General features: G+C 37.3%; 1 long non-coding RNA gene across 2 annotated transcripts in view; it reads left to right on the plus strand.

Annotated features, from left to right (window-relative positions):
* The first annotated feature begins 7,654 nt into the window (after nucleotides 1-7,654).
* The window catches only part of LOC310911553, a 42,668-nt gene continuing 36,125 nt past the window's right edge, over nucleotides 7,655-14,197 (plus strand). For both annotated transcript variants that reach the window (XR_014590532.1, XR_014590533.1), the window contains exon 1: nucleotides 7,655-7,802. This is a non-coding gene — a long non-coding RNA (uncharacterized lncRNA). The remainder of the gene's footprint in view (nucleotides 7,803-14,197) is intronic.

Raw genomic sequence — 14,197 nt, forward strand, 5'->3', positions numbered from 1 at the left:
CAAGTTAAGCACAATAATGTTTTCATTGTTTTCATATGTACACTTGAGATAAATCTTTTAGAATGTCAGAGTGAAAATAAAACTCTTCATATCATTTGCAGTTACTTGCAATATATTGAACATCAGAACAGATCTACAGTTTTACTGAGGGCTAGCCTGTGTAAGCCTGCAGCCCAAGTCCTGGGGCAAGTCCTTGCAATGTGGAGACCCTCATTACATGCTCAGGCACTGATTGAGAGAGTCCTCTTTGAAGAAGTGAAGTTTATGGAGATGAGGGAGACATAAAGGGCTGAGGTTTCAGCACTTGCAAGGAATGTGAAAGGGAAATGGGTTTTGAATGTAGAAAGTTATAAAGTGCCATGGATGGTGATCTGAGCATCAGATCACCAGTATTAGCAAAATTACTGGTAATGGTTTTGGCAATGGGTAGATGTTCCCAATTTCTTTATCCTCCTTTCAGATAATGAGAAAGTAGTACCACACAAAAGAGTAATACTGCCTCATTTAATATATTTTGGCTTTGCTTTGTCTTTCTAATAAAAATGCATTTATATTGAGGAACTCTAGAGAGATGCCCACGTAGCACTGAACAATTCTGTATTTGGGGCCATGTTCTGTGGAGCATATAGAGCAATAGAGAAAAAACTGCATAAGTATTCATTTGCTGAACGAGACAGGGATCTGCAGAAAAATACTGCATGCAGTCATCTCATTAAAAGCACCATCACAGACTGTGTAGAGCTGTATTCTGAACTTTATCAAGTTCAAGTTTGCTTATTTAGCATCAGTTTTATGTAGCTGTGTAAATGTGTAACTGTATTAACCATCAGAGGATCGTCAAGAGCTTAGTGGAATCGTACTTTGCAGGAAGACTGTTAACTGCATGGCTATGAAGGTTGTGGTATTGTAGACATGGTTAGTTAGTATAACAACAGCCTTTTCTTTGCCTCCTGAATTGTATATTCAGTATTTTCATTCAAAATTTAAAAATAACCCTCCTACAAAAAAATCTAAACAGACTTATCAGTGGCTAACTGCATTAGTCAATGTATTTATTTATGAATGAAGAAAATCTGTTACTTAAGAAACACTCTGGCTGTATTTACAAATACTAAACAACAAATTTAATAATTTTTAATATATTACACTGCTAGTTATTGGCTGCATAAAGGTTATGCACTGCATTCTTTTAATGCTATACTAATATTAAAGTCTATCAAACAAACCCCAATTCTATCTTCTGGAGGGAGGGGAAAGGCACAAAGAAAGGAAAAGAAAAGAAAAGAAAAGAAAAGAAAAGAAAAGAAAAGAAAAGAAAAGAAAAGAAAAGCTAGTATTCGCAAAGATTTCGTATTTTCATTTGACCCATAGCATAACCTTTAACTCTTATGACCTTTTCAGAAAAAGTCCTTGACTTAAGACAGATCCTAATGTGGGGGTTTTGGGGGGTTGTTTTGGGTTTTTTTTAGTTCTCCTCTGAGATTTACAATTTTAGAGACAAATGGAGGCCTCAAGTTAATGCCCAACTGGCAAGTGCTCTTTAAGAGTCTAAGCTTGATTGTGATGAGGAGTCTGCATTCTTCAGAGTGACAGTAGTTTAAGTCTGATTTTTAAAAAGGTGATTGAAAAAAACCCCAGAATTTCCTTCTACAGCAGCTTTCTAGATACTGAGATGGAATCTCTTCCTCATCTTGTCTGCAACAGTGTCCAAAGAAATTTTCAATTTCCTAAATATTTTTAGATGCTAGGACTAGATACCAGTAGGAGATAATTTTTCTTAAAAATAAATTAGAGTGGCACAGAAGGTTAAAAGTTCTAAAGACAGAAAAATAAACAGATGCAAGAATGGGAAAAGAAACAACAAATGAATAATAAAATATTCAGTGTTTTTCAATTAACTGTGCAGGCAATTAGTATACTAGTGGATTATCCCAGAAATCATGCATATTAATTTTTTGCAGCCATTATCTTGTATGTGATTTACTCCCCTCTAATCATTAGCAAGGCTATTAAAAGGTGGATGTGGATGAAAATTCTGGGTAGTGTGCAAGAAAACAATATTGCCTAGGATCAAGAATGAAGCAGAAAACCAACAGATTTTAAAGGACAGAGGCGGGAGACTGGAAGAGAACAGAAACCTGAAAGGAAATGAAATGAAGAGGAAAGAATAAAGAAAAACTGTGATCTGACTCTTTCCAGTTCCTTACGGTAGCTGAAGTGCTTTTCTGTTAAGATGCCTCCTCTCTTCCCCAAAATGCTGCAGTTTATTCTTAATCCTGAATAAACCTTCTTTTCATGAAAGGCACAGCCTTTTGGAATCACACAGCTTTTCTTCACAATGGAAATCTGTGTGTACATCATGAAGAAGATAAATATGTGTATGAAGAAGTGTCCCCGGGGTCTTTTCCGAAGCAATGAAGCATCCTTGTTTCAGGTTACAATGGCAGCTTGAGGGCAGCATTTCCATCCAGAAGAAAATGGCTGTGACTCTTCATAAATAGAGCCCGTCTTGGAAAATGAGATAAAATGCATAACCAGGAATGTGTTAACCAAAGAGAGAGAGAAACATCAGCAAAATGAAAATGAACAGCTGACACATAGTTGGTGAAAGGTTACCAGTGGGAATTTCTTTGTCTGAATGGATGTTTTGTTGTATAAATAGATGTGTTTTTGTCATTAAACGAGTTGCTAGTATTAATTAAAATTGTAATCAAATTTCCCTGGTGCTTTTCACACCTGAAAACAACAGTCCTTCACACAGCTGTAGGGATTCACTGAGTCAGAGTTTTCTGTTAATGTTCATATCTTATGTTCACAGTCTAATTAGCCTGTGCATTTAAAGTGAGATTGCTCTTTCTATATTTTTTTCCTCCGTGGTTTCGAGTAGAAATGTTAGGCTGCTGCAACAGAGCAATAGCAATGCTTTGTGACTGACAAAGCATATAATATTACAAGATCCACAATAGGTTTTGCATGCCCAGCACCTTTTTGTAAACACAGGCTCCGGGTAAATGTCAGCTGGTGGGAGAAAGAGTTGCTGGCCAGCCTAGCAGAGGGATGCTACAGCATTGTGTCCATGAAACAAGATGACTGAAGGTTGTGGCCTGCAGCCTGGCTGCGTGATGAACTCTCCAGTGTTTGTTTCTTGCCTCCCCCCTAGCTCCTTGATTGATACTGATAGCAGCAGAAGGAATGTGCACACTTACATCCATTTTATAAAATGCATTGGCCCAGACCTAACCACTGGGCCTGCCAGGGGCTGTGTTGTCTGCCACTTTGTCCCTCAGATACTAAGGGAAATTCATGGACTTTCAAGTCTAGCAATTACTTTAAGCCTTTACAAGAAGGGAAGGAAATAGGATGATACTTTTAATAGTAATTAAAAGCCAAGGATAAATTGTGAACATAATTTGCAGCTGCTGCTCGTGAGAGCTCCCTGTATTGACTCAGCTTCCGGTTCTGGATCTTCTATTGTTTCACATCCTGAATTCTGAGTAAAAGTCCACAAGAACTTTACCTAAGCCAACAGATATTCCCTAGAGGAAGAATACACTTTTGAGTCTACTGTACAGGAGAGACAGAATTGGAGAGTAAAGAATGATAACCATAGGTGCACAAGGACATATTTTCTCACTGTATGATTGGATTTTTGTTTGGTTGGGTTTGAAATGTGCAGGTTTCATCTCATTACTTGTTCCACATATTAGGATCATGCCTCCCTTCACACGTACCTAAAGGAATGAAGGGCTTCAATAGTCAATTTTGTCACATTTCCTTTGGCTTGGGTATGTGTTTTCAGTAATTTCTTTGAAAAGTGTTAAATGACTTATTTCTCTGCTTTCTGAGTTACAGTGTGTTTATGTCTTCATGAGAAAAAAAATACTGCGTATTTATTAATCATTCTAACAACAAACAGGATTATAATGAGATTATGATACATTATTTTTGTACCATTTCATAGGAATTAATATATTTAGATAGCATAACCTGACATACCGAGGGGGAACCTTTATGGGATCTTTCACCTTCAGAGAGACAAATCATAATTTGAACATCAACACCACGATATTCATCATCCATCAGTTGCTCTCAAGAATGCTGCAAAAGAGGCAGCAGCCACTTCCTTGAGGTATTTGTACAGGGCAGTACAGAGTGCTGCAGATTTACCTGGGTTGTCTGGTCCCGAGCATGCTCAGGTAAGTCACACCACCAACAGAAGTAACAACTGATGGGATTAAAAGGTCTCCAGAGAAGGACTTTTTGATTGAAAAAAGTCTCTCCTTTTTTTGAGAGAAATGTTAATAAATATGGGCCTTGTCATTTAGAGTTTTTTATATTTCGACTGTATTTCTTTGTATGGTAAAGGTATGTTAATCCACACATGCTCAACTGCTTTCATAATGAAATAGGGTAAAAGGGTGAGATAGGAGTTAACAAATGCCATATAAAAGTCAATTCACCTCTCATTGAGCTTGACATTCAAAATCTACTCTCAAAGAGCTTTAGTTTCTGACTTCTTATTGTTCCATGCTTTAATCACAATCTTTATGTAAAAAAAATAGCAAAGGGACAGCTTTTAATAAATTCTGCATTCTCATGAATGTGATTCATTGTTTTAATGCCTCCTGCCATAAGGCTTTTGCTGATTCCTTATTTCTAACCCACTTGAGTTGTCTTTCTGTACCATAGCATCTCCCTTATCTGTCACTTGGCCCACTGCAGAATCTTTCCTTTTGATGTCCATCTTCTCCTCAGTGTGCTGATGTGAAGTCCAAACTGATAAACCTCAGCCCCTTTTGTGCTGTTGAACAGCACTGTTTTTATCATTAGATGATGAACTGACATTAATTTATCTAATTAATGCTGGATTCATAGATATTTGTGAGTCCTATGCTTTAATTAAGCACTCCATAAAAATACCCAAGTAATTTCTTCATTTAAGAGCTGCTTGGTGATTATTCCTTAAGAATTTTGGGAATTTTCTCTAATCTGTTCTTCATTGAATGCACATTCTGTGTAGGATCAAAACCAGTCTGAAACAAGGCAGTTATGAGTTTATCCATTAATAGGCTTGTTTGTCTGTTGAAGTTGAGAAAGTCATAGCCTTTCTTGTATTAGCTGAGATGGTGGTAACACAGCATTCTTGCAAGCCAAAAAACCCCTTTTTGGGAGTGAACAACCTTCAGAAATAATTGTCTTTCTCTCATGTATCAGCCTCATTTCTGCTGCCATTGAAGTCAAAAGCAATTTTCCACATGTGATACTTTAGTTTTATTCTACTAAAAGCAATACACTGCTTGAAAAAATCTGCATTAAAGAACAAGTACAGTACTGTTTACTACATGCATAATGTCTCAGCTTGTCTTTCTCCTTCATTCTATTTTTCATATGCTGTCATATCCAAACATGTCTGATCTTCTATACACCATAAGCCTGAGTACTTCTCCTAAAACCTATTAGAATCTTTCCTTAGGTGAGTCTTCTTAGATAGCAGATCTACAGATACAGATGTGTATATATTTGCGCACTTTATTATTTGCATAAAGATAGGGGGTAAAGGCAATTTTTTGAATGTAAAGAAGTTACATTAACTGTTTATCCAGAAAACTTGTTGTGTTAGCTCTTTTTCTGCACTATAATAGATACATAGATGCTGAGTTAATAGTGGCAGCTTTATGTCAACTTTCATAATATGAATTATGTGTCATAACTGACATAATCTCACTAATATATTCTGAACAGGCAATAGATAAAAATATCTTTGTTCATATAAAAATCCAGAAACTGCTCCAAAGAGATTGAAATGAAGACCTGATTATAGTGAAATAGCAACTTGACAAAAATTCAAGGTGTTTATAAACAATCAAATTAAAGAAGTCCAAAAGCCTTACTGTAATGATCAGAAGACATGAATGGTTAGAAATGCATTTTGGGCTTTTGAGTGGTAGCATCAATATCAAAAAATGAAATTTGCTTGAAAATAATCTTTTAGCAGCATGTGACAGCTCTGAACTGAGGGGGAGCTCTGAGCTGATTTTAGAGCTCCAGCATTACAGAGGCTGCTGGGTTGTCGCTATGTAGTTGCATCCAGCTGATTTCCTTGCAGTAATCCCTGCATGTGTTGAATAACTCAAAACAGAATATATGGTACAACTCCTTCTTTTCTCCCTTCCTCATACCATATATTAAACTTGTATATTGCAAGGGTTTGTGTTTATTTTTCCTAAATGCTTGCAATTCTTTCTTAGCCTAAAAATTCTACTTAATAAAATTAGTTTCAATTTTGTTTGCCTTTCTCCCCACCCACCACTCCCCCCAAAAAATCTGAAGCATACACTTAGAGCACCCTTTTTAATTTGTAAACTGGATTACTGGTACATTACTGTTAGCATGTCCTCAGTATTTTTCTTAGTATTATTGTTGACATTTGTTGGTCTATTGCTTGTTTTAATTTGTATTTAAATATGTTGCATAGCAGTAAGCCACACATTTCTTGTTCTCCAGTGTATCTGGAGTCACATTCAGCTAAAGTTCACTGATATTTGTCCTTGGGATTTTGGCTTGACCAGAGAGGAAAGTTATCCACAGAATTTAAATGTGAACTTCACTGACGTTTAAAGCTTGGTGGCATTTGGAACTGGAAGTTTGATTGTGGCCCACTGCTATTCTTAATTTTACTTTTTTGTTACTGCTACTGTAACAAATGTATTTCTGATCCCGTGATTTGTGTTGTCCCTGATACCATCAAGCTTACTCTTAACTTCTTTGAATGGCAAGAATGGCCTGAAGGAAGTGTCCCTTATCATTTCAATCATCATCTTAGTTTTATAGGCAATAGAGTGAAACTTCACCTAGATCCACAAACTGAGTTCATTTAGAGTGGTCAAAGAATTATACCCTCTGCTTAGATGCCATACTTAGATTGACTTTTTAAGGTGATATTTTTCTTTTATATATTTGTGTTTTTAAAAGAGAATAATCCCCATAAGGCACTTTAACATCAACCACTCCTGCAGTGAAGGTTGTTACAAGCATATGTCTCATCAGGTAACATCACAAAGCTTGGTGTGTCTTCACAGGCAGAGTATGCTAAAAGCTAAGGTGATTAAATGGAGAACACTGGGAAAAAGATGTAAGGACATGGAAATAGGGGGGAAGTGTTCTCTGTAGGCCAGTAACAGTGCCACTAATAAAACATACTGTAGTATTTCAGTATATTTTGTTTTAAAGATGAGATTTAATTTTATTTGGATGTAACATAAATCCAAGCACAGCTATGGTTAGAGTCAAGAAACCACAATATGTCAGTCTTCATAACAAAAAAAAAGAGAGTATGGATACTCATTAGTTTATAAAGAATTGGGGTTTTTTTTGTCTGCTTTCTAGGTTTTGTCAGTTTGAGGCTGATTTCTGAGTAGACTAAAGTATTTTTTCTTATTCCTGGAGCAGCCTGTTCTCTTCTGGTATTACATTCCAGAAAAGATTCACGGGGCACATTCCTTAAACATGACTGTGCATAAAGCATGTGAAGATCAAGGAAAAATAAATTGCTTTAGACTAATAAGCTAGATCTACATCTTTACTATTTTTAGGCACAAATCTTCCTGCATATAAGTCTAAACAACTTCTTGTGATAGAACAAATCGTTCTGGAGAGATAGTTATGAACATGAAGCCAGGGAATATGGATTTACGTTCTGTTAATTTAAGTAGGAAATGCATACCACTGTTTTCCACGTATAAAAATACCTGAAATATATCCTGTTTGGTAAATTGCAGTTACATACAGCAGACATCACGCTGGTAAGTATTTTCTGCCTCTATACATTTTCATATTGAGATCCTTTCTGGTTCTCTGTTTGGGTTTCTCAGGAGTTACAAGTTAAATTCAATGAATCCATTATATTTAGGCTCTTAAATGCTGCTTACCATTGTAGTTCTGGGCTTAGCAGCTCATGAAGGAATGGGACTAATATCTGTCACATGTTGGTCATTCTCTCATCCCCTCCCCAGAGAAAAGGCAATGGAATGTCTTGGTTTGCTAGAGATTTAAGTATTTATTTTAATATCCACAATCAGTATGGGCTTATTTTAGGGACAGCAAAACCTTGCACTGGGAATAGAACGGCATAAGCTTTGCAGCAGTCTTTATTCTTTGTGGGAGTTTACTTCAAGTGTTTGGATGAGCTGAGAAAGATCTGTGCTCTCTTGGCAATCTTTTCCTGAGACTTTCACTGTTTTAATAGTAGTTAACAGCCTTTCACCTAGAGCTTGAGTTTTTCTTGTGTTTTCTGGGTCTAGACTGTTGAGAAAATGAGTACATGGTAAAATACAATGTGTGTTCATGCTGCAGGTGGCCTTGGGCTTGCAGATAGCCACATACATGTACAAACACCAAAAGGACCACGCTTGGAATGTGGTGTTTTGTTCCTGGCCAGCCCCATGCCTAAAATTCACACAGAAGGGGCACTTATAAGGGCCAGAAGAGGAAAGAATTTTGTATTTAAATACAGAAAATACTTTGTTTTTTCATCATAGGTACAAGTCCTGTCTGGTGTAGTGTGCAGTTTTGCAGCATGATGGGAAATAACATTGGAAAGTGCATTATTGTACTTGTGGTAATTATGTCTATAAAATTGCAATCCAACCTTGTAAACTATTGTAGGATTACTCGTAAGTAGTGATAAGTTGTCATAACAAGTGTTTGGTGAGTTGGTATTTGCAGATCAGGTCCATAATTAGGGGAAGATCCAGAAAGTGTGCTCACATAGATGCAATTTTGGAAAGATTTGAAGTCAGAAGGAAAGAATTTCTGGCACTTGCATGATTTTGAGATCAGGTCTGTAATGCCTACAGTAAGAGACTAATGCTTCTATTTATTTTAACTGTGTAAAGTATTTTTAGGAAATTTAACTTTTACAAAATATTTCCTTATGGTTATCATAAACAAATGATTGGAATGTGCTGTCCTTGTGCCAATTAAAGGTTCTCCAATCTATAGTGTCTCCATCATCTACATAAGAACATTTTATGTACTGCTTGTTTAAGGATGACAGAATCTGTGGCACATAAAAAACACATTTGGAAACCTTGAACTCCTTCCCTCCAAAATTATTCTTGCTGTGTTAGATAACCATTTAATAGCTGTCCAAAACAGAAATATGTCAAGAACAGAATATATATATCTACATGAATGTATATATCTTTAATGTTAGAACATAATGGAAATGGTATTTTAAACAAAAAAAAAACATTTATTGTGGAGTGGAAAGGGAGTAGTAGTAGTAGTAGTACAGTTTATCCACTACATAAATTAGAACTTGCTAATACTTACAAAAGTGGTATTTTCTAAGGAATTTCAAAATACAAAGAATACCTGGACTAGCAATGAAACAGACACATCTTACTATTATGAATAAAGGCCCCTGGTTCTGCAAGCACTTGCAGGAGTAAGGGACTGTGAATATACCAGCAGCTCACTAGTTCTTTCTGTGGCTGCCTTTGTTCAAAGGTTTCCATGGATGCCCAAACCTCTGATCCCAGAAACACCCATTAACTATGTTTTGCTAATAGGACTAGCTTAATGGGGCTAGTGAAATGAGTAAGACAAGTGTTTGAATAAGTTTTAAGGAATCCTTACCTAGGTATTAATGGATAATATGAGCTATTAATTTATTAGTGTACACTTGTGAATGTTGAAATGCTCTCACAGATGCTTAAGACTGTCTCATAAATTTGCTAACACTGATCATGCAGTAATGCTACTAGTGTACTTAGTTGTCTTCAGGTTTGGGCCATGGTCTTCAATATACTGGTAATTTAATGAAATTTCATTTTAGGCTTGTGACAGTTTAATGTTTAAACCAATCAATGTTTTTAAAGCAGTCTTAAAAGTGTCTATTTCATTGTGCTCTCTGGGAGAAAGAAAGCACAATGGAAGCAAAACATCTCTAGAAGCAGCTGAGTAAGATCTTTCATAAATATTCAAGCGTGCAGTTTTCAGCTGCTGGTTTGATTGCTAAAGGGCTAAGGTGAAATCTGTGAAATGTTCATTGGTGAAAAGATTGCAGATCGAGAGTTGTCTTTCAGGTCCTTTATACTATACTACAGACTCACCCAGGGACAATATAGGAGAACGTGACACTTCATGGGAAATCAGTGCTCAGCATGACTGCATGCTTTATTTTGCTGGTCTGATTTTTATTTCTCTGAAATAGAAAGACTGGGACAAATCTGAAAATATTCCTTAACTGGGCCTGAGTAAGGAGGGCCTGAGAACAAGAGGTACATGGAGACAGAATTAAAGATCACAACCTTTAAGGCAATTTGCTCACTGAGGAGATTTACACCCTCTTGGTTTGCCAGGCACAGTACTTTCATAATGTTATACCTACTTACTGTTTTCTTAACCAATCCTATTCTATCTTGTATTTCTATTAGAAGGTTTATGAGCTTCTTGCAAATATCCAACAAGGTCTCATACATCTATTTGTTCTTTCTGGTCCCAAATTCCTATTTGATTTATTTTCTGACAATCCTTTAATTAACCCCTGGGATCTATGGAAACTCTACTACCAGTTTCAACAGGATTATAGCTCTCTATACTCCCCCTTCTACTGCCTGGCAGAGTGGCACTGATGAGCTGCACATTAGTTTTCTGCAGTGACATTTCCAACTTCCCCCATAATATTAGGGACGTGAAAGAGGATCTTAAAAATCAAGCCTGAAGCTGTTTTGATCTTCAGAAAATGAGTATACATACAAGGAGGATACTGTTTCTTCCCATCAGCCTTTTCAATTATTTATTTCCCCATAAGAATTCCTTGGCCCACTGGAGCCATGGGGAAAAGTATTTTTGGGTTCCCAGAGATATTATTTTCTTCTGTGTGAAGGATATGATATACATGTGGAAGGTGACTGCATGCAGCATTGAAGGGGAATAACTCTAATGTAGAAAGACTCTTATGATTGGGATTGACATAAATGCTTAATTACTTGAATTTAAATATTACTGTGGTGAGTTGACCCTGGCTAGACACCAGGTGCCCACCAGAGCTGCTCTATCAGTCCCCTCCTCAGCTGGACAGGGGAGAGAAATGATAATGAAAGGCTTGTGGGTTGGGATAAGAGCAGGAAGAGATCACTCAGCAGTTAACACTGTGGGCAAAACAGACTGGACTTGTGAAAATTAGTTCAATTATTACAAATCAAATCAGAGTAGGATAATGGGAAATAACCCCAAATCTTAAGAACATTTCCCCCTCCCCTCTCCCTTCTACCTGCACTTGACTTATCTCTGTTTTTCTCTACTTCCCCCCCCTGCAGAGGCACAGGGGGATGGGGAATGAGGATTGTGGTCAATTTATCACACATCTATGCCACTTCTTCCTTTGTAGGGGAAGACTCCTCTCACTCTTCCCCTGCTCCAGCGTGGGGTCCTTCCCACAGGAGACAGTGCTTTCCAAAATGCAGTTCTTGAACTGCTCAGGCACAGGTTCCTTCTGAGGCTGCTCTCTGGCTCACAGCTGCCTTGGGGCATCCTCCTGCTCTAGCATGGAGCCCTCCACGAGCTGCATGTGGATCTCTGCTTCTCCATGGTCTGCACCATGGGCTGCAGGGAAATCTCTGCTCTGGCATGTGGAGAACCTCCTGCCCTTCCTGCACTGACCTTGGTGTCTGCAGAGCTGTTTCTCTCATATATTCTCACTCCTCTCCCTCTGCTTCTGTTGTTCTCTGCAGGTATTTCTTACTGCCCTTTTAAATACATGCTCCCAGAGGCACCACCACCATTGCTGATGGGCTTGGCCTTGGCCAGCAATGGGTCTGCCTTGGAGCTGGCTGGTATTTGGCTTGGTGTTTCCCCCAGTCATATTTGGGGGAAACTTCTGTCATCTTCTCGCCATAGTTGTAGCCCACTCATTACCTAAACTGTCACACAAGCTGACTACAATAATGTTTTGAATGTGCTGCAATGTAACAGCACTGTAGTGTACCAATGCTAAATTAAATTTGTATAAGAAAGTGTAAAACAACAGTTTAACAAAGGTATGAACCTGGAATGGCACATTGGCACCAAAATTTTGGCCTAAACACCTGCATTAAAACCCAGGTCACAATCCTGCTCCTGTAGACAAAGCCTTTTTAAAGACATTTTGGAACATTTTGTCAGATGACACAGAATTATCCATAGCTGGGCTCTCAACAGGGTAAAGAAGTAATTTCTTTGGGAATTATGTGTATAAAAATAATAAGTACAGTATTATGTAATAGACCACCTTACCTTATGCCATATATTTCTAGATGTCCTAACATGTTATAGGCTTTCCCATTGTTATGGATTTCTTTCGTGGCTAAAAATAAGACTGAAGTTAATGAGGATATTTAGTGCAGACAGAAATGACAAAGTTTGAGTTGATTTACACAATCATAAATGCAAAATGACCCCCTATCACAAAAGGAGTTGTGCTAGATTTATGATAGTATACACATGATAAGAAACTGGCTGAGGGTAGGCACTTTAGCAATAAAATGCATCCATTTATGGGGTGAAAATGTACAGCAGTAAGAGATGTGAGGACACTGGGGCAATTCTGTCTGTCAGGACTGCCAATTGCCTGGGTCAGCCTGCTGTCTAGGCTGGCTTTCACAGTACCTGCTTTTGTAAAGAATTTTCAGATCACGAGGACAAGTGACACCTATCAGAAGTTTGCCATGGATAGGAAGAAATAAATATTAAGGTGGCCCAAGCTGTTCTCTATATCACTTAAACCACCGACTTCCATGGTGTATAGAATAAATCCACACCTTTTTGGTGTACTGGTGACAGAGTTCTTTTTGCTTAGAATTAATTTAAAATAAAGCTAATGAACATCTTCCTTGGTATTCTTTTTTGATGGAGACTTTGTGCTCTTTCATCCTGTATAAACTTTTTCAGAGACAATTAAAAAATTTAGAAAATGTTCTAGCACAGTTATGGTACAAAGTGTTGTACTGGTCCTAGCCTGTGCCTGTGATCTTGAAGTTTCATGCACATGGGAAAATTTTAAGCTTCTGGAAAAAAAAATAGTTTTCCATGGAGATCAGAGACAGATTCTTATTCTAATATCTTGAAAAATATCCACTTAATGCTTACTACTATGGATTTAATTTTAAATTATTGTCTTTCTACAGAGATAAATGAACATGCTGGTAAGAACAGTAATACAGTAGTCTGACTGGCACTCCACTATTGTTCCGGTAGGTACAACCATCCGGAGCAGACACTTCCAGGATTGATAGCAAACTTCAGTCGTTCAATACGGCTGGAAATACCAGTCCATCTTTAGTGAAGGGCACTATTAATAGCCAGGTAAAAGCATTTGTGTATTAGAAGATTCCAGTTATGGTCATATTCTGTCAGGAAGATGTCAGTGTTCTATCTCATCTTGCTACTAATCATTGCTAATACAGTACTTACAGGATAATAGATGAAGAGGGATGGATTACAAAGTTATAAATCAATCAAAGTTTTTGTGATACATTTATATGGTTTTGCAGCTTGTTAAATCATCAAAACCCTCAGATTGATTTTTACTTTAATAATCAATCCTCTCTGTTTTTTAACATGCAGTCAAGAGTTAAATTTTTCTAACTATAAATATTGAGAAAAGTGTTATGACAGTAGCAGGAAGATTTATTACATTCTGATGGCAGAGCTGAGAGGATGTATATACTATACCACTGAAGTGTCAAGATGCAAAGGTTGATTAGTCAGAAAGATTTTGTTTTACACAGAGGAAACTTATCTGTATGTTCATCAGCTGATATACAGCAGGAATTCATCTGCACAATTCCTTACACTTGCAGATGGTCTGATATCAGCCCGCACATAGGATAATGTTCATGTTTCTATTGAGAACACTTAAAACATTATCTGTGATGAAGCTACGGCAGTACACAGGTAACTGTCACATCTAAGGCTGTACAGCTACTCAATATTCATCATGGCTTCTGATAAGCAGTAAATGACCCTAAAAGATCCAGGCTTTCTGTTCACGTGTTTAGCCAAATGGTGGTATTCCAAAATAGGAAGTCTTTTAAGGGAAAGGTAGCAACTAAATAACTGGGTATAAACAGCTACTAGCTTTTAGCTTAACGGGCAATTTTCTATTTGAATACCATCTAATAGGTATATAAACATTTGGGAGTTGAACTTTTGA

Source organism: Zosterops lateralis (genome assembly GCF_965231275.1).
Source record: "Zosterops lateralis genome assembly, chromosome: 7".
NCBI lineage: Eukaryota > Metazoa > Chordata > Aves > Passeriformes > Zosteropidae > Zosterops > Zosterops lateralis.